At 37.3% G+C, this 21,304-nt stretch overlaps 1 protein-coding gene across 3 annotated transcripts in view; it reads left to right on the top strand.

The window, feature by feature from the left end:
- The window catches only part of NKAIN2 (sodium/potassium transporting ATPase interacting 2), a 518,720-nt gene that overhangs the window by 63,985 nt on the left and 433,431 nt on the right, over positions 1 to 21,304 (top strand). The window lies entirely within an intron of this gene.

Below are 21,304 nucleotides of genomic sequence, written 5' to 3'. Positions count from 1 at the left end.
CTGCAGCTACCATTTTATAATGCTTAATCTTAATGGTTAAGTGGAGGGTGTTTTGTTGAATTTATGTGTGTATAGTTGGTTTTGCTTTCTAAAAAGCAAATGGAAGTAATTTGAGAGAAAGAAGATTACGGAGAGAACCTGACCTGGACTTTACTCAAAACCACAAACCTTGTGGAGAAGATAAAATCTGTGCTTTGAAAGATCTTGCTTTAAAATACAAAGCTTTCTCCCACACTGATGTCAGCAATGAAGAGCTTATTTCACAGAGGTTTCTGCTTTTAATTGTAGAGCACTACATCAAATTCCAGAAGATAAATGAACATGGAACGAATTTGTACTGGCTCTGTCAATAACTAATCTGACATCAGCATTTTAGCTCGTGGACAAAGGCAGCTTTGAGATCAGGAGAAGACTCTGTAAGAGCCTTTTCTTTGTGTTTAATTTAAATGTTAAATTTCTATCAGCTCAAGCTCTGTTATTAGTTAAAAAAAAAAAGAAGAAGAAAAGAAGCTGATGTTTGCTTCTTTTCCAGAATGTGCACACATGCTGTTTTACTGAGACCTTTACAAGCTGTTGTTGGCTAGCCATACACTCCCGAGGCTGTTTTATTATTGTTCACTCTTTCTACAGAAAACAAAATATAGCAACTTATGCCATGACATTTTGTGACATTTCCAGATATGAACATCTGGGAAGTTTAGTGTGACAGTGACAGCAAAGCTGACAATGATTTTCCAGCGCCACATACAGCCTGGGCATCTGCAGTCATTGCCTTTTCATTTTATTTTCCTCTTCCTCCCTCCCTCCTTATCCCACCTAAATGCTTAATGCAGCCTTTCTCTGTTTTGGCCTTGAAGATAGAATAATATCCCACATTTATTTCAAAGCTGTACATAGAACATTGTACATCAAGTGCATCACAAATCGGTTCAGAGCAAAAGGGAAGAGCTTTCCAGCTAGCAAGAGGAAGCACAGCTGCACAAGTTGCTCTAATTGCAGACATTGGGTGGATTTGATCATCAGATGCCTACTCTGCATAAAATCGAAGTTAAACAGCTAAACATTAATTACTTCTATTATTGCATTTAGATATTGAGATAAAAGGGGGGAAAAACACAACAACCTACACATCTTGGGTAGTAAGCCCAAAGCAAGAGAAGGGGGGAAGAAAAAGGAAAAAAATCATTGAATAGTTGTTGCATTTGAAATGAAAAATATCTTGTTTGTGTGACAAAAGGTGCACTGGAGGAAGGTAAAATTTTATAAACGACCCAAAGTACAGCACTAATATGCTTAGTTAATAAAATAATATAAAACAAATAAAGGTACATTGTAGCTGTCTAAAGGAATTACTGTGACCTAATGGTGTGAGGCACAAACACTTAGTCAACATGTTCTTATGTCAATTTCATTTTCAATTTATATTATTTATTTGCTTTTTTTCTACACTTAGACATCTACAGAAATTGTGTTTTTTAAGGGATATTTTCTCTGTTGCTTTGAGAGACAATACTGGGTAGCATTACTAAGAACAAGAATTGCATAATCTGTCTGGTGTGTTGCAACATTTTCAGCCACAAGACCCTATTAAAGCCTCAAAAAATTGTAACAACAAGCCTTTAAAATTACATACTATGTTTTAAAGATAATTTCAAGAAATAATAACTCAAATAACTCTCTATCTTAAAAAAATATTCAACTGGAAGATTTAGTATCCACCAAAAGTTTTATGCTGTACAAAGCTGTACTTCAGTACAGGGTAACAGCAAAGTCATTTACCTGTAATTACTGATAGTGGAGTCACTGTTCCTGGAGGTGGATGTGGCACTTAGTGTCATGGTCTAGTGGTCTTGGGTCATAGGTTGGACTCAATGATCTCAAACATCTTTTCAAACCTAGCTGATTCTGTGATTTTTGTTTGGATTTACTGCAGTCAAACACTGTTCTATGTTTGGCTGTGTTTAGACACAACAGCCTTACATTTTTTTCTGTAATTAGTAGCCTTAAAATATTTATATGTTACTTTAACAAAAAGTGCTAAGATTAAGAAAAATATAAGATAATAAGGGCAACAAGTAATTTTCTTCACTGAGCACTTTTTTCATATCCTCTAGGAAAATTTATACTCACTCTTTTACAGAATTGCTTTATTGGAAGAATAGAAACACCATATCTAGTTCAGTCCACATCTCTGTCCCAGACTGGACAGTACTCCTAGAAAGAGTATGAGCTTTTTTGGATGGAAAATTGTCTTCCTAGCCTTTTTTAACAGATACCCCCTAAAACATTTGTCTTCCTTGGAAGATACTTTTTTTGTAAAAATCTTCCTAATAAACTTATTTATTAGAGTATTTCCTGAAGGCAGATGCTGAAGTGCCAAGGCTATAACTTGTCAATTAAAAACCAGAGAATTGAAATATTGGACCCATGGAGTAATTCCTTGCTCAGACCAGGGAAGCTGGGGCTCCTGGAGGATGTTTCCATGCTGCTTGCTGGTGAATGTTTGCCTGGCCAAGAGACAGCAATGACTTCCAATAGATAGATGATTTTCTGCTTTCCCCTAGAAATATATATAATGAGTCAGAGAGAATGTCTGGGTTTTATAGACTGCCATTAGCAGTTGTCATTTTAGCCCAAGACAATTCTGATTGAAAGAAAGTAATTTCCTGAATATATTAAAATAAAGGAGACTGTTATAACCTTAACAGGGAAATAGTGTGATGAATCAGATTCCACAAAAGGTTTCTTTTTCACCTCTTCCCCCTTTCCATCCTCTCCTCTTCCCCCAGGTTTCTCTTAATTGTAAACTCCCAGACATCTTCCATTTACTCTTCAGGATCTTTGTTTTATTGTGCTTTGCCCCTTTTTTGTCCTCCTGAAAACCTAAGCAAATTGATAGAGCAAAGCACAAATACAGTGCCAACAGCTTACAGAGACCTTTCCTTAGAAAACAGCAGGCAGTAGACTTGGATTTTCTGCTTCACAGTACGGGGATGCAGCAAATACGACCAGCTGTTCCATGGAGAGTTTTGGCTCAGTGAAACCATTTTGTACAATGATGCTCTGGCCTGGCCCCAAACTTTCTGTTTCCTAAGCTCCTTATGCAACATACTGGAGAGGTCAGTTGGCTGAGGGAGGCAGTGTCCCACTTACCCCCACCCCAGCCCCAGGCGTCTCCTCTGCAGTTTGAGCCACATGTGGAGAAGAAATATTCTTCCTGTTGCTTTCTGTTGCTTTTGGCCCCCATGCACCAGTATCAGCAAACACAAGGTTCTTTGTGTCCTCTTCCTTGCCTAGTGGTTGGTTTATAGTGTTGCATCATCCAAAACACCTACTCTGCACTTTTGGCTTGGTTAAGTGACCCCCGGTTCACCCTGACCTTTTCTTGCTTCTCTTGTGGCAGGAATAGCAAATTTAGTCCTGTCCACAACAGCTCTTTTTTTCTCCATTCTTAAGCATTTCTCCTGAAATTTTCACCTTTTTGAATGGGCAACTTCTTTGCAGCTTCTCTAATGATATTACTGCTCTTACATCTTTTTTCATCTGCATTAATGGCAAAAATCTGTCCAGAGATTTTTTTTTAAGTTAAACTCTGAATTAGTTCTCAAATTGTTTCTCAGGTTTGTGTGAATGTTGCTACAAATACTCAGCTTTCTTCCATGCGACTCCTGTGCTGTAGTCTGACTGCAGACTAGTATGTGAATGTACATTGCTGTAAGTTTAAAAAATCCTAATGAATTATTTGAGCACTGAATATTACTATAGCCTTGTGTGGGTATTATTGATACCCATGGGTGACCAGGCTGTCGTGCCACTGACACAGACACAGTTTAAAATCACCTTAAACTGTGTAAGAATTTGCCATCCAAGGAAGAGCCAGGGCTGATGACATACCAGAATTGAATCTGAAAGTAGGAAATCTTGTGAAATAGGAAATACCTCAAGCAGTCTGGTGATGGAATCCCAGCCAATCTGTTTCAAATGGACTGTAGAAATTTTTGGGGTTAACGAAAATATAAAGCGTAGAGGATATTTTGGCATCTAATGGAGTCTGAAAGAGAGAAGGTTCACTAGTCACCTTTTTGTTACCCCTTCAGGATGCTGGGCACAGTATTTTACATTACTTCCACTCTTCAACTCAACTCTGTGCCTCGCTTTTGAGGCTCCCATAGACTTTTGGATTTAACTTGATTCTCCCTCCCTACCTCAAATAAGAAAACCCACACAAACTTGTACTAGAAGTGGGAATTGCATCCCATTGCTTATAAACCTATATAGATTGTGAAGGATATATTAAGATAGTTTAGTTAAAAACTTGAATGTGAATTTTGCAAACAATTTCACAAAATACATTATAGGAACACATGAATACTAAAATAATCAGGTAAAGTTAAGAAAAATCATCTGTGGTTTTTCAGGCCATAGCACAAGGGACAACATGTTAATTTTAGTTTGTGTGCCTGATCTGTCAATACATTTATTAGGGGTTCAAGCTGCCTTACAAAGCCCTTGCTTGGGACTGCACACATACTGTTACACTCTGATTTTCCCTCTGACATGATGCTAGCTTTCAGCCTGAAGCTCAGTATTATTTTATGCCATGTGTTAATTTCCTGCATGAATGCCTTATTTACCTTCATTTAGAGTATGCTGCAGGTGGAAACAGAACAGTACTTACTGGCAATATTTTTGGTGGCAAAACACTGAAGGACAGCTCAGGGTCTTGCATAGCTCCAGGGTATCACACTGTGAAAGCAATTTGGAGGTGTGATTTGTCATTAAGGAGGACTGGTTTCTTAAATACTGGTTCTTCGTAGGACTAACCATAAATACGAAGTTTTGCAGTCTCTTCAAAGAGAACAGATCTAATAATTTCTGTTCTCCATTCAAAAGCTACTCAAGTCAATGGGAGTCTTTCCTGGAATTTCAGCCGGTGTTTGATTTGGCTCTCAGGAACTTTTTGTTTTGTTTGAAAGTGTCTGGTGAAAACAACAGAACTCTTGGGGATAAAGTTACAGATTTGTGTATTAATTGAGTGGGGTTCTCTTACTAAGTGGTTACTAGGTATCAGTAGCTGTTCCAGATTTTTTTTCTCTCCTTGTAAGATACAATAGTTACTGTGCATTACTCTGTTTTATTAGCATGTTACATGTATCTATACAATTTATATTAGTTTTCCTATATATCAGGTGCACTGATTTCAGTACTTGTATTTTTAGTGTGTATTCCACAAGAGCAGCTCAATATGCTAATTCATTAAGACTATTTACCCAATGCATCAACCTTTGTAAAAGATCCATTCAGTACTGTACCATGTAGAGGGATCATTCCTTTGCAGAGTTTCTAGGGTTTTTTTCCTTGTTACTTGGGTAGGTTTTGATTTTTGATGTTGTCTTCTAGGGACTTGCACTTTATTGTCTTGGAGGTTTTCTATTTGCTTTGCTCTGCAGTCAATGGGTCCTCTGCTAGTGAGCTTCCAAACAATTGAGCTGGCGGTTCTTAAGTTGTAGGGTCTACATTTCTTCAGTTACATTTAATGACTAAATACACGGCTAAATTTGTTAGGCTGTTTCAGCAATATATCTTAAATTTTTTATTTTTCCATTTTCTCCTTCACTGTTCTCTTCAAGGGCCAATGAAACTGCTTTTCTGTGTTTAAAACTGAATTAAGCAATGGAGGAAGGCTTAATATTTATGTCTGTGTGAGTTTATGCACTTGTGATATTGGCTGGTTATTAGAAACAAATATTCACATGTATATGAATGCATGTATACTATAATTGTGAGAGAGTAGAAAAGGGATGTAGCTAGATGTAAAGTATTTTTTTAAGCTTTTATGTTATGTGCTTCTCTTTACTCCTTCTTCTAGGAGCACAGAAATATGGTTTGTGTTTGCTTTGAGCGCAAATACGGGAGCTGCTTAAATTGCACCCACAAAAACTTCTTATTACCTTTTACATTTCCAGAGCATAAGTGGAAGAAAATAAAAAGCAGAAGGAAATGCTGTTGAAATTAAGCTTATACAATAATAGTACAGTAATACATTTGAGCAGCCTAGAACTTGCTGCCATAAGAAACCAAATGAGTCAGAAGTTTAGCACAATTTCTATGGATGCTCAAGCTTTGGGGCATTTCACATCTAAATTCAGATATAAGAAGCAACTTTACCCATTGAAAGATAATTCCATAATTGCCAATTTCATGGTTTCTTGCCCTTTTCTCTGATGCTGGTCGCTGTCAGAAAGGGTATTGGATGAGGTGAATTGGTCCGAATCACTATGACAATGGCTGTTATTGTGGGGAAAGGATGATTTCTGCTTGTATCTTACCAATAAGAGCACTTCTAACATGTATGCACTAGACAGAGAAACATTCTGTGAAAACTGATAAACATTGTGTTGATTTTAGAATGCACAACTTTAACATGCAAACTGATCAGCCTGTTTTTTATTGGAGAAAATTAAATAATTCTTTGTACCTTTTTAAAAGAAACATGATTCAGAGTACTGCTCAAGCTAATGAAAGTTCAGGGTTAGTAAATAATGTAGAATACAGGAGGGATGAAGCATTTTAGATGAGCAGTTTATGACCTTTGCAGGAAAACAAATGTGAAACTTCTCCCAAATTTCAAATTTTTATCACAATGATTTTAGATCTATAATTTGGGCTTCTAGGCCATATGGTAATACAAATAATAAACTGTAACAACACTGCTAAATATTATATTTTTTCTTGTTGTTTACTCTTTTCCTAACTTCAGTAGTAGCAGCAGAACTTACAGTCCTTTCAAAGTAGTGACTAGTGCACCAGAGGTGAGTAGATATGCTTCATGGAAAACTTTCCTGCAGCAAGTTACACATAGGACTTTAGCAGCTTTTTTTTTCCTATATTTTCTTCTTCTGTAAAAACATTCTCCACTAGGTGTCCCAAGTACAAGGAATGCAAGATTAATGTCTTCTAGTTTTAAACTTTGACTATTTTCCCCAAGTCAAGCATTCCTCATACTGTAACATTTTCTTATATTTTAAGGATTCCTGACTAAGTACTTCTAGAAAATTGATAGTAAAATATGAAAGGGTACTTTAAGTAATCATCTTGATTCCTTCCTCATATCCACTTAAAATTGATCTCCAGGACGTCACCAAGTCATCTATAAACAGCTGCAGAAAGAATTTTGTTAGGGCTGTCCTTGAGACTTAAGAACAAATAACCATTCAAACCTTATTTTATAATACAAGCTGATCCCCCTACTACACTTTAATCCAAGATAATTTTTGGCATTTCTGAAAATTTCTGAGAAAGAGAACCTAATTTTTCAAAATTTTCCATAAGAATGTGCATCAAACCTGCAGCATGCTGAACATGCTGCACACTTCTCTGCTGTGGAGAAAAGAGCTTTCATTAATGAGGCCTCATTTTGGAACCTGTAAAAATATCTGGCAAGGTCCTTGAATTGTCATTGCAGATTCAAAGGCAGGAAACAAGAAAATATATGCATATACTGTGTGCCATTTGTAGGGACAGAACAGTCTGATGCAAACTCCTGCTGAGAGGGAGCCAAGATGATAAGATCTGCTTGGTCGTAACATTTATTCATTGGCAAGCTTGCAGTTTAGAATGTCAAATTATTAGGTCCTTCTGGCATGTTATGATTTTCTTAATTATAATAAGTTTACAGATTTTGTTGATGAGGTCACCACAGGAGCATAGAAAAGAATTTAAATCCCTAATTGCTGAGGGACAGTGAGCAGCAAGAGCACCTATAGAAACAGCTCTAGATGCTGCAGTTACTCTGTTACAGTCAATGGAAATTTGTGTGGTAATGAGCCTCTGTCTTCTTGGCTCTGGAGTTCTGAGATCCCAGGAGCAGTGTAGTCATCAGAGAAGGATCTTCTGTTTGGATGATGCAGATTAGTTCTGCATGAAAAAGGGCAATGTCCTTCACACTTTGGAGGATTTATTTGCTATTTTTTTTTCCTTTCAATGTGTATATGACTGCAGAAAAAGAGAACAGAATTTTCTGAGAGCTGGTCCGTGTACAGGGTGGGAAAAAAACAGAGAAATTTCTTCTTTGGGATGGCAGAAGACCCTAGTACCTGCTCAAGGTATAATGAAACACTCCATTCCTTATTGATTTAATCTAGTAACAATCTTGACAAGTCTGTTTTGAGTTACCATTTTGCCATGTTTGTGGATTTGAGTCACTTTTCCTTGCATTACAAGCTACCTTTTTTCATTCTTGGTATTGACATACTCAAAAGCATACACTTCAAGGTCAGAGAACACTGTAGGTTGCCTCTTACCTGTCCCCAACTGTTTGATCCTCCCCTTAGAATCCACTTTTCCCAGAATTTGTTTCTGAAGGAAGTGGGTCTTTTCTGTGATCTTCAAGAGGGGAGAAAGTTACTCCTGAATAAGGAAGAGTTTTGTTCACACTGTTTCATGATTTTCCCACACAAAGGAGGGCTTGAGAGCCCTCCCTACCTTCATTATGCTGTTCTAATTCAGAAAGACCTCCAACACTTTGTTATATTTTCAGATGATAGTAAATACTTGACAACACCTACAGATCCATTTGCATTTTTTTTGTATGGCAGGTCTTCCTAACTGTGTCTTTGCTATATAAGCAACATTACCTGAAAACATCTTACAGACAATTTAGAGACTTGGCAGTTCTCTCCTTATTTACTTCTGATGCAAAGGTCCTGGCAAAGTAAAGGCAAAGAGAATACTGGTTTTTTACAAAGACCATGATGACCTGTGTGGTTTATGAGATGTAAGCCTTTATGATATTGTCTTTTTTATATAAGTGATATAAGAACATAATGTCTATAGAAAGACAGATCTAAGCTCTAAGTAGCCTATAATGCTCTTTCCAACACCTTAACAGTGGGAACAGTGCGGTTAAAGGTCGCCAATATAGCGATACTTCCCCAGAGTATTCTCAGCCTCCAGGAGATGACCCTGAGACCACCTCAGTTGTTTAGAGCATGGTGGCAATAACAGCAGGGTTGTGAGTTCAATCCCTGTACGGGCCATTGAGTTAACAGTTGGACTTGATGATCCTAGTGAGTCTCCTCCAGCTGAGAATATTCTGTGGTCTCAGTTATAAATCAGAGACAGAATCTTTATAGTTAATATGTCTACAAGGATTTCTTGAATTGGTAAAGGCTTTCCTGGAATTCCTGGAACTTTTGTCAATCATCCTGTTTTTCTTATCCAGGTCTTGAGTTCTTGCTAAAAAATTCATCCCTATAGATCTCATTTGTTTGCATAATTTCACTAATAATCTGTTTAGAGAGACCCTAATCTTAGTGTTTAGATGTTTCAGTCTTTTTATGTAAAAAAAAACCAAACAAACAACTGTTCTAGATTTTCCATCAGACTCCTAAATTTTTTGTTATGAAGTTTATGTAAAGATTACCTATAAAGTTTTCAGAGATTATAAAGCTATGTGTTAAGGTAACAGGATAGAGCCTCAGGGTGATCCGGTTCCATCAAGTTGGAACAAGAGCTTTTCCTCTCTCTTTGAGAGGCGTCTCACTCACTGGCAGATTTATTTAAAGTTTTATGGACTATTAATTAGAGTAGTCTTCCATGAAACATACTCATTCTGTAAGAGTAGTATTTTGCAGTCTATTTTTAGGGTAGCTCCAAATCCCCATAGTGTTTAGCTGAAGTCTTTGCATTTAAGTCATTAAGCAAGCATTACAAACTGAATGAGAAAGAAAGCCTACTTGCTTATACAGCACCAGGAGTTCTTGTGCATTTGTTGTCTGTGGCTTTATAATAATTCATACCATATTGTGGCTAGCTTTTCTTTCCCTGTATTACAAACCTTGTGAAGATTGTGTTCTGTCGCAGACATCATTTGTGAAAAATCTTTTCTTTAGGATTTTTCCTGCTGAAGCTGAGAAGTTTCAGCAACAAGATGTAAACAATGGTTATCTGCTGCTGTGGAATGCAACAGGCTCATCCGTGATTGGTCTCTTGTGGATGTTTGGGTGTGGTGACCAGTCACAGCAGAGCTGGGTCTCGCTCTCTGTCTGAGACAGCTGCCTTTGTTATTCTTTTCTATTCTTAGCTTAGCTAGCTTCTGAAGAAAACTGTCCTTCTTTTTCTTTTTAGTATAGTTATAATGTAATATATATATATATATATCATAAAATAATAAATCAAGCCTTCTGAACATGGAGTCAACATTCTTGTCTCTCCCTTCACCTGAAAACCCCTGTGACACTGTCACAGTGTTCTGCAGTGGGGAAAAACCAGAATGTAGCTTTACCTTTCCTCTTCCAGGCACAGAGATCACGATGCCACCTTTGCCAGGTACTGCAGCATATTCCCTTACTTTGAAACCTGGTAGTACTTCATGGACTATTTCATCCTTGGGGTGAAGAGCAAACATGTCAAGAAGCTGTATTCATCTTTTCTATTAATCACTAAAATCTATTTTGCTTTCTGTTCTGGACATTTCTTTAGTGCTTATCAGTTCAGCTACTTTTGTGATTCTTTTGAATGTGTCTACACTTTGCTTGACTTTGAGAAAATGTGATTGTTTTCTCAATCCCAGGAATCATTTATAGCCTCACATATAGAGGAGCAAGCAAAACCAATGATATGTAAATTAACTGCTTGTTTTACCCCAAAGAAACCATATTTGGATGAAATATAATTCCAAGTATTCTAATTTTGCTTAATGCTCTGCTGCAGTGGTTAGGAGAGTTAAATGGTATAATCTTCAGTACTCATCAGAAGCTCCGGGCAAGGAATGAACATTTTATGGCTTATCAATCAGTGACTGCCAGAGACCTTGCAAAGAAAAACAAGTTTTGATTGGTTAATGCATGCAATTCTTGAGAATTCTAACCTTCTGAACATAATATATGGTACTGAACAGGTGAGCAAAGTACCAGCTACCACATTAAGACAAATCTTACACTGCACCATCTACATTTTTTGTAGAAAATATTTACAGCTTTTCTTTCTAAATAGGCTATATAGAACATATGTATGAAGAATGGCTCTAAAGTACTCCTGTGCAAATATGTTTCTCTGTCTAGCTAGGTCCTGATTTCAGAATGACTGGGGTATACAGAACTAGCTTCCCCATCATTAATGGCAAAATTTAAATATCTCCTTAAATCCTGTGCATATGTAGAGGTAACTTTCCAAGCTAGCTTCTGCAGCCAGCACAATTCATTCCAAGACATTGGTGTTTTGGGGCTGGGCTCACTGGCACTGCCTTCAGCCTCCTATCAAAGCAGGATTAGATTTCTCTGGATCCAAACAGATCTGTCTTTACAGCTGTGTCACTATAAGTTATAGGAGTAGAACTACCAGAATGACAGTGCGTGGACCAGCTGCACCAAGTATCTGCACGGTGTGGCAGAGAAGGTCACGCTGCTTGTCCTTACAAGCACCAGCATCTGCTCGAGTAAGAGCAGCCAAGGGAAGTGTCTCTACAACTGAGGGTATTGTTGCTTTGCTAGGAGGAGTGTCCTGGTTTAGGAATGGTACTCCCCAGTTCAAGGACCCCACACCACTCACTGGAAACAGCAGTGAGATAAGGAAACAAACAGAAACAGCAGCAATACTAATGACAGAGGGTAAAAGAAGACAAATTATTCACATGGGGGGAAAAACCCCAATAGTACACAATGGTGGGTTAGGTAAATGCTACATGTACAAGATAACTTTCTGCTTGCAGTTCATTAATATGAGAGGGATAATCTACTGGCAAGATTTAGATAGTCTCAAGTATGTTCACACAACCAAAATGATAAAAAGTAAGTTTGCAAGAGAATATTTGATCCCATTGATCAAATCTAATACATCCAATATCTGAACTTATTAAAAAAAACATTTAATAAAACATTTTTCTAAAGAATGGTCAACATGTGAGTGTTCTTTAACACATAAGTTTTAGAAGATGAGCCTGGTGATTATAACAGCCATTGTCAAGGTATAAGGAGCTTTAAAATGGAAGTACACTGGCTAGAATTTTTGAAAAAATTAAACTATTGTATTGGATTTCAGCATAAAATACCATGTAATAGAGTAAAATCTATTACTCAATTTCACTTATTAATTTATTTACTTTATACAGATAAAGTATCACACTGAAAAAATATTCAGACACTTAAAAAAATTATGAGAAGTGATGCCTCCCTAAATAATTGTGTTTGTGGTTAATATCATCATTTTCCTATCTTATGCTGATGCATTTCAGAATTTATAGTCATACCAGGTAAGGTAAGCCAGAGGTCACTGGAGACAGAAAACTCTTCTAAGTGTGGACATAGGTAATCAGGAACTCCACCTCATTCCAAGATTTTCCTTAGGAGGGAAGGATGGTGCAGCTGTGTATCACATTTGGCAGCTCTTATTTTGGAACTAACCATCCAAGACAAGTGGGATGAAATACTTACTTCCACAGGGATGTGAAGACAAGATCATTTGGAACAAAAATTTATCAACTTTCAAGAGAGAGAAATATTTGAAAAACACAGTGGGGAAAAAGGCTAAGTTGAGATAATCTTGTTGAAAATATTTGGAACAATAAAGTTGTGTTAAAAAATTGAGTCTGATGACTTAAGAAACCTAGAGCCAGATATATGCACATCTTTACTTTTACAGTTCTGTTGTCTTCAATTGCAGCTGTCACTTTCCTCAATGGAAAATACATGTTGGAAATTGTAAATCCATATGTGATATTATCATGAAGAAAGACAAAGCTGGAAAAACTTAGTGCCATAAAGTGCCATAAAAGCTTAGTGCCTTCAGTCTCATTTTCAGCAACAAAAGGAAATAAGTCTTAAAACTTTACATAAAGCTCTGTTGCTGTACATTGCTATTGTTCCTGATTTATTAAACATTTTCTTGCTAAAATCAAACTTGTGGATTTGTGCAATGGTTGCTCTAGTGTCTGGAGAGAGACATTATTCTTTGAGTCAGTAAGCCCATAAATACAAACTGTAACCTTATGGCTCTTCCATGAGAAGAACATCTGATTACAGTAGATGAAGCAAGTAAGTGATTAGAAGCTTTTCTTCCACTTTGATTTAGGATTAATTTTTCTTGATCGGTTTTGGTGTGTCTTCGCCCCATATTAGCCTAAGTAATTTGTAGCCAAATGTAAAGGTTTTAACTGACCTTTGTTCAGTGCCAGCAGGGGTTATAAAGGAGTTATTGTAGGTAGGTGAACTCCTTGTGTGGAGAGTTATTTCTTGGGTTATTTTGTACAGCTGTTAGCTCAGGTGTTTTGAGGAGAATCACTTGATGATTTAAAGAAGAGCCAGTTCACGCTCCTGAATCTGGTGAAAAAAGAAGTGTTGTGGAGAGGTATTCAGGCATTTTCAATCTTTTAGTGATTTAGTTTCATCATCACCACAGAACCTAGGCTGGTTACCAATCTGAGTGAAAACAGAATCTAAAAGCTATGGAGGTGCTTCCAGATGTCCATGACTAAAAGCTTCAGCAAACTCAGGTTAGTGATTTTCTATGAGGGAATGAGAAAGGTGAGATTCTGCTTGTATGGAAGGCTAGCACTGCAATGGTTGTAATGTCATAACTTTATGAAGATGTTATAGTGGCCAAAGGTTTACAAAAGTTCAGGTAGTTCTTCACCTCGGGTAAGGGTGAGTGGTTTGTGTGGGTGGGTGAATTAAATTAAATTCCATTGTGAGTTATTCTTCTATCCCTCTTTGGAAAGTCTCTCTTATTATCTCAGGTCTGTTACACAGAGTGTGTGGGATGATGGCTGGAGTAAAATTGCCTTTTTTTTATCTGGATGTAGGAGGTTACCACTGGATATGGTTATTTTATATGACTTTTTTAATGGTAGAAAGTTGATGCATGGGAACAAAGAGAAATCTGTTGAATCTTAAAGTTAATAGAGGGTTAAGGACTTTAGCAGGTATTAGTGTGCAGTGCTATCTCCCCCATAGATTTGTAGGGCTGATTTGCCACAGGGAGACTGTGTTAAATAGCCTGGGGTAACAAAACCAGGATGTGAGTGAAAATCCAGAGTAGTAATGGTTACTGGGGTTTTATCTTGTTATGGAAGTTCCACTTAGTGATAAAGACTGGACTAGAACTCTGATCCCCTGAGCTGAACTAGTACTCTTATCTTTTGAGGCATGGAGATACAGCAACTCATAGCCCATGCTGTTGTGGGAAATCCTGAATAATGGTTTTTAGAGTCTCAATTGAAATAAATTTGTTTCTCAGTAGAGTGGTAGGAAACAGATTAATATAGGACAAGAGGAAGTAGCAGTGAAGTAGTATGTCCTAAAGAAAATGATAAATAATCTATGCAAATGTGCAAGATTAGTGATCTTTTCCTCTTGAAATGCAGTCTTTTTATGTATCTCTCTCTCTGTGTATGTATACATAGCATAAGGGTGGCTTCTTTGCTTATACAGGCTTAAAAAATGTCTCCCCTGAAGTCAAGGGAAGAAGTTTCTCTAACTAATAGAATTAAACCTTTGTCATATTGCATGGTCTGTACACACTCAAATATTTAAACACTTTTGCATGAAGGTTTCTGTGTGCTTTTTAATATGGGGGTGATATATTTTGAGGTTTGCTTTCAAATAGTCTGTTGAGTACTTAAAATTATACTACATTAATGAATCAAGTTGTCAACTTGTTTTTGCAAGTGTCTTGACTCTTATGGTCAGAATTTACCTATTGTGAGAAGTCAGACTAGGCTTTGGATAAGCATAGACCAGATTTTTTGGGTGACCCAAACAATTTCTGCATATAGAAAAATATGTAGGAAATCATAGAATATCCTGAGTTGGAAGGGACCAGCTAGGATCATCATAGTCTAACTCCTGACTCTTCAAACATGACCCTGAGAGTCATACCACATGCCTGTGAGCGTTGTCCAAATGCTTCTTGAACTCTGTAAGGCTTGGTGCTGTGACCACTTCCCTGGGGAGCCTGTTCCAGTGCCCAGCCATGCTCTGGGTGAAGGTTCTACCTTCAAGTGAACCACAGAGTAGGTTTAGGTGGCAGGGAAGAAGGGAAACATACATAGTTTGACCTGATATTTCATAGTGAGAGCAAGAAGAGATCAATATAGAATGCCAGCTAGGGAATTCTAACTTGTGAAGATGTACAGCTTGTGACCATGATGTTAGTTACTTGATGTAAGATGGTAATTTTTTTTCATTTTTAAGAAATTGCTCAAAGGCTAGTGTATTAAAAGCTTTTTCAATGAGGAATCACTGGGAGAAATTCCTTGGCCAGTGTTCTGGAGCAGATAACTCTAGTTAATCACACTTACCGCCTGCAAAACCAAAGACAATTTTTCTTCCTTGGGTACAAGCTAGTAAAAATATCCTTGCTGAAGATTTAGCAAGTGAATAGTTGTGTACAGATTTATTGAAGCCATGATGATTTTTACATAAAGCAGAGAAATAGAAGCACCAGACTTTGCATTATTGAAGTCTATTGACCTAATACCTCCATTGCTGGTGGTCTAGAAGGTGATCTAAAGAAATAGTTATGTAGAAAGCTAAATAAAGTAAAAATTTCCAGCTTTATGACAAGCCTCTTCATGTTCAGGAGAAAAAAAGAAATGCTTCTGATCAGAATTTTAGAAACAATGGATTTTCTTTCTTTGACAGCAGAAAAGATCAATTAAATTTTTTCATCCTGTACACTTAGTCCTTGACTTAACAGTCTCAATCAAGAAAAGCAGGGGTTTTTTTCTCCTAAATTAGCTCACTGATTAAAGGAAAATTATGATCTCTCCAAAATGCAAGCTAGTGTTAGAAAAAGTTAGCAGTCAGACACTGAAGAACAGCTGTGGAACAAAGAAAATGGGATCAATTGTGATTGGAAAAATAGTCTTGGTTAAGAACTTTTTTCTTTCAATCTTGCTTAGCTTTGTGAAATAGAGGCAGGTCTGCAAAATACAAATTTACTGCACAATTTACTGTAAATGGAGAGTGCTGCATTTTGAGAACTTATTTTTGTGTGCTGGAAGACAAAATTAAAATATGAGGTGGCTCATCTGCTGATCAGTCATTGTAATGTGGCTCCACTAAAATCAACCAGTGAAAATCATTCTCCTGTTAATTTTTCTGACTGGGACATGACTGTTTTTTGGGGTTTTTTATTTTGTTTTATGTATATTGCAATATTTTTGAGAATGTACTGGTTACAGCTGGAGAACATTTTGCAGAACTCTGGAGTTAGTGTTCAATTTAAGAGATATATTACACATAAGAAACATTTTAGATTAAAAGGTTTTATTTTGGCCAACTAAATTACTATAGCACCATTTAAATCTGTAACAGTGTTTACAATATAAAATAAAAATCTTTAGGGTTTTTTGTGCTTCTGGAGACCAAAGCTTCAGGAGGCTTTATAGCAATACATTTTGCAAGATAAAACTACTTTTATAGCTGAATTCCCAGAGTGGGAGCTGCCTAACTCTCTGAATTAATACTGTAGCTAAAGAGCTATAAGAGATGGGAAGAATAAAGTTCTTGGAAAATGAGGATGATTAACAGAGCTACCCTTCTTCTAGTGGTTGCAGTCTTTAATCAGCCTTAGGATACATGCACTTTACAGTGTTACTCAGCCTGTAATCATATACATTAGTATTTATAATCTGACAATAATGCAAGATTAGCTGTAACTGAGAACCATTAATTTTAATTGTGACTCCATTCAAATGAGGGGAAAAGCATCTACCCTTCAGTACTGGACCATGCTAGGTAGCAGTGTGGGCGGTTCCCCTAACACTGCGGGTGTTGTGGCTTTCTGTTTTCCACCTGATTGCTTCATCCTGCTCTTTGCCCACTCTTTGTACTTTGCTGTAGTCATAAAGTGATTGCACATAAAAAGAGGCAAACAGGTAACATATTCTCATGGAGCTTTTTTTTTACTCTTTGCATTCTGTGTAGGACCAGTTGAATAACTGTTGTCAGCACTTTGGTGCAGGCTGGGAGGATGTGCTTTCTGATATCTGAGAAGAGAAAATCCTTGTGAGTTTTCGGGCTGATTGGAGGTGCCAGAAATACCAGAGAACTGATACTCAAATGTATTTAGGAAGCTAAAACCTAGTAAATATGATTAAAAGTGCTTAAGCCCTTTGTGAAAATCTCAGCTTTGTGATTTGAGACATACTATTCTCTCCAAAACACTGTGTGTGTGTGTGATGGAAGAGGAGGTATCCTGCTTGATATGAATAGGGAAATTGGGAGAATGGGATCCTCTCTGATAACAACATGGTGAATTGAAGAGGCCATCCATCAACAGATGGAAGTAGAATTAGGGAGGTGGCAGCCAGCAGAAGAGGGCAAGAAAGCAAAGCTGCAGGCTCTAATACTTGATGTTTAAAGCTTCAATTCCAGCATCAGCTGGAATTCTATGTATTGTCTTGTTCCAACTCCCTCCTCTAGTTAATTGCTTGAGGACAGGAGACACACAAAAGCAAATTAGCTCTCAGGTCTAAAAAATTTAGACAGTGCAGATTGTTTCATTCAAATCATTGGAAGTGAAAAACAAAACAGAAAATTGTTTTAGTGCTGCTGTATTTCCCATATCATCTAAAGTTCATACTGGTTTTAGAGTTCCTACTTCAGCTGCCTTTTCAGAGACAGTTGTGAGAAGAACTGGCAGTCAGGATGAAATATGGGAACATCAGTGTTTGTGTGATAGAAGTTTTGGGGAACTAGAATTAATCTCAGTCATAATGTTTGTATTTGCTTGGACTATTTCTATTTACCAAACTATTAAATCTGTGATTTTCTTGCTGTTTCTACTTGGAGAGATGCTTGCAAAAGAATGCCTGAATGAGATCCCTCATAAATTTTTGCCCTGTTTCCTACTTGATAGTTAAAACCACAAATATCCCTTTGTCTTCTGCTGCTATCACACTATACTCAGCCTGTTGCCTGGCTATATGGGAATTTTCAGTTGCAGTTGGGAGGAAGTTATGGCCCATTGTGGGCACCAACAACATCAGATAAAACAGCTTGAAAGAACTGTGGAAAAAACATCATTGAAGTTTCATCAACATCCCTGACATCAATCTTAATTTCTCATATTTGTTTCCTTCAAGCCTCTTACTGGCTGAGAAAAAGAGGGTATTGTCTCTCATCAACAGAGGACTGTTTGCCAGCCCTTTGACTTGACGGGAATTTTGAGCTTTTGCAAAATTTGCAGCTGAGCAGATGGACAGCACACAGGAGGCCAAAATGACACAAAGGGAGCCCTTAGTTTGTAGAGCACAGTCTGGATCTGTCTCTAGATTATCAGCTTTGTGCCCTCTGCAAACAAGGCTGATACAAAAAAAAAAAAAAAAAAAGCACAGGACTGAGACTGAAAGAAAATACTGTGATGTAGAAGAGCACAAAATGTGGGTCAAGACTTTTAAACGTCCTCCCTAGTTCTTCAAGCTGGATAGGGAATGTGAAAATGGGAAGACTTATACACAAGAAGCTTTACTGTGCTTTCTTACTCAGCACATGCCTTGCAGTTAGCAAACACACAGATAGTTTTTGAATGATTTCTACCAAAAAATGTCGAGGCACGTCACTATGACCTTGCAAGACACAGGGTTCCTTTCCAGTACAGCTTCACTTAAGATTTTCTGAGCAGAAAGCACTAGCATGTGGAATCTGGCTCAGACTTCACAGTGACCCTGAAAAAGTGCTTAATGCAAAAGGGTAGCCTTCCCTTTTCAGAATAATAGAGATGAAGTTAATTCATGGGAAAGGGAGGGAGAAGGAAACAAAAAAAGAAAAAAAAAAATTCAGAAGCACACTGAGGCTTAAGAACTCATTTGGTCATCTCCCTCCTCAAAGGCTTCTTCCTTTGTTGGAGGCTGAGGTATTGGCATTTGAGCCACAGGACTTTAAAGGAGAAACTCAAGACAGATTGTTCCCAAAGGACTTTTTTGATACTTTAGTCAAATAGTCATAAAAATTCCAGACCTCCTGCTGGAAAAGTGGGGGGGGGGGGGGGGGGGGGGGGTGCAGGGTAGGAAATAGGCTGAAAAAGGAGAAAAGCTAATAGTAAAAAGGAGTCTGATTCTTTCCCCTTAGGACAAGACATGTAGATAAATTCAGAGGTCCTTGAAGGAAAACTTTGAAATGTCAATGATGTGGCATTGAAAAAAAACCCCACCCAACCAAATCCACTGATTTTATTAAAGCATTGCTCTTCTGGTGTAATATGTTAAAAATAAATTTAAAAAGTAAGGATTCAATTGACAGTATATTCTATCTTTCCCTAGCAGCAACTCCCTATTCAATATTCTTCTGGAGATAAGACACTAGCAGTGGCCTTGGCAGTGAAGTATTGACCCTGACCCTCAGTGATCTGGCTTCCTCAGCTCTAGAAAGGCAAGGTCCGTGGGGAAATATATATGTCAGAAGAAAAACAAAAAGTTTTATGTAACAATAAAAGAATATCTGAAACATTATATTTTCTTTCTTTCAGCCAAATCATGTAAGGCATGATTACTAAAACACCAGGCAGATATAAGCCCCAAGGGGAAAGACACTAGGAAATTCAGTCATCATTTTTCCCCCTTTCTGTTTTATGGAGAGGCTCCCCAGGAATAGAAATTGGCCTGCATTAAGTCAACAGGAGATGTCATTTTTACTCAGCAAAAGTAAAGCATGCCCAAAACTGGAATGAGATTGCCTACATAGAAATTAATGAGCTTTATTTTAACATGATATGCAAAGACTTCACCAGTGAAATGAGTTACCATTATGACATCATAAATTGAATCAGATCTGGCAGAAAAATGTCTAGATCACATATAGAGGGCACCCAAGTCTCTGCCTAGAGGCCTCATAATAGGATTAATCTTAACTATTGCCAGATCCTACAATGTGGAGATGTGTCTGCAACACCTGATTTATTAAAAGATTACAGAATAAAAATAATTAATTGGAATGCAATTTGATATATTTGATTATTGTACTTTTATTTATATTTTATTATAATTTGACAAAATGAATTTTTACCAGATGGTACCTGTTTCTCTCTGATCTCAAAAAACCCCAAACACGAAACAGCAAAACAACTCAAAACCTATGGTGAGCATCTTAAATGTAGTCAACTACAATAACCTACAAACAGACTTGTTAAATTGATGTGTTTCTGAGATTGAAGTCAGTTATGTTCCTTATTGATGCAGAGTAAAACCTGCTCCCAAGTTCGTTTTGAGGAACATAAACTTTCATTTTGGGCACCTCAAGGACAGGCATTAAGGTTCAGCATGGGTAAAATTAAAAATCTGTGCCCTGAAGTACTTGCAGGGTTAGACAGCAGTCCTATCAATGCATCCCCATCTTGGTATTTTATGGTTTTGGGATTTAGTGGATGCTTTACTGGTTTGGTCAGCAAAACTTTTCTTAAGATCTTTTTTCCAAGCTGAACTGAATCTCCATAAACATTTTCTGAGCTCAGTTTCATTCTGAGGAACATTCAGTAATGCTTGTGCTGGCCTCTTGATATCATGGCCACATGTTTCTCAAGCAGGTGTTTGTATGCTGGAAATACTAATTTAAATTGATTATCAAATCACTTATCCTTCACAGAATATTGGGTACAACTGTGACTGTTGCAGGAAATTAGTCAACATTTGTGTTGAAGAACCTGAAGCACTGTTTCAACATGTAGTGTTGAATCCTCAGCAGCAGTAGTACTGCATTATTTGGCACTTGCAACCTTTGGGTCAGGGCCAATGCCTGATTGTGATCTGTACAATACATCCTAGAAGTTATAGGAAGAAAAGTGACTGCATGATTCATAATTCTTCGTAAAAGTATTTGTGAAAGCTTAGTAAAGTGCTTCAGCAATTAAAATAGCCTCCAGGTTTACTAGTTGAAATTAAGTTTATGTGAACTAGGGTTCCATTTGAAACTTCTGCTTTGTTGCTCATAAACTTCTGTAATATTTTCCTCCTTGTCCTGACTTTTTCCAGTGTGAATGTCCTGAATGTGGTTCTGGTGGTGTTTTATTGTGGATTTTTAGCAACATTAACAGTTCCACCACTTATAGTGTATGAAAGCTAAGGGAAATAGCCTTTCCTCTTCAGTGACTCTTTGGATTTGTGCTTAAATGTTTCTCACCTCTAGTGAGGTGAGGGATAGAAAGCTGAAATAGCTAGCCCCTACTGTGGAAAAGCAAATTCTTTTTTTTTCTGCTGAAAACTGGATTTAGTTGGAGCAAATGAGGAGGAAACTGCAAAAATACACACATGCAGTTTTTGTGTATTATAAATAACCATTTAAATGTGATTTTTATCGCAGAATATACTCAA

This window comes from Agelaius tricolor, unplaced genomic scaffold (assembly GCF_023055355.1).
Source record: "Agelaius tricolor isolate 1412-34295 unplaced genomic scaffold, bAgeTri1.0.p SCAF_1, whole genome shotgun sequence".
Taxonomy (NCBI): Eukaryota; Metazoa; Chordata; class Aves; order Passeriformes; family Icteridae; genus Agelaius; species Agelaius tricolor.
The sequence above is the reverse complement of the archived record's forward strand: the minus strand, read 5'-3'. Positions and strand labels throughout refer to the sequence as shown.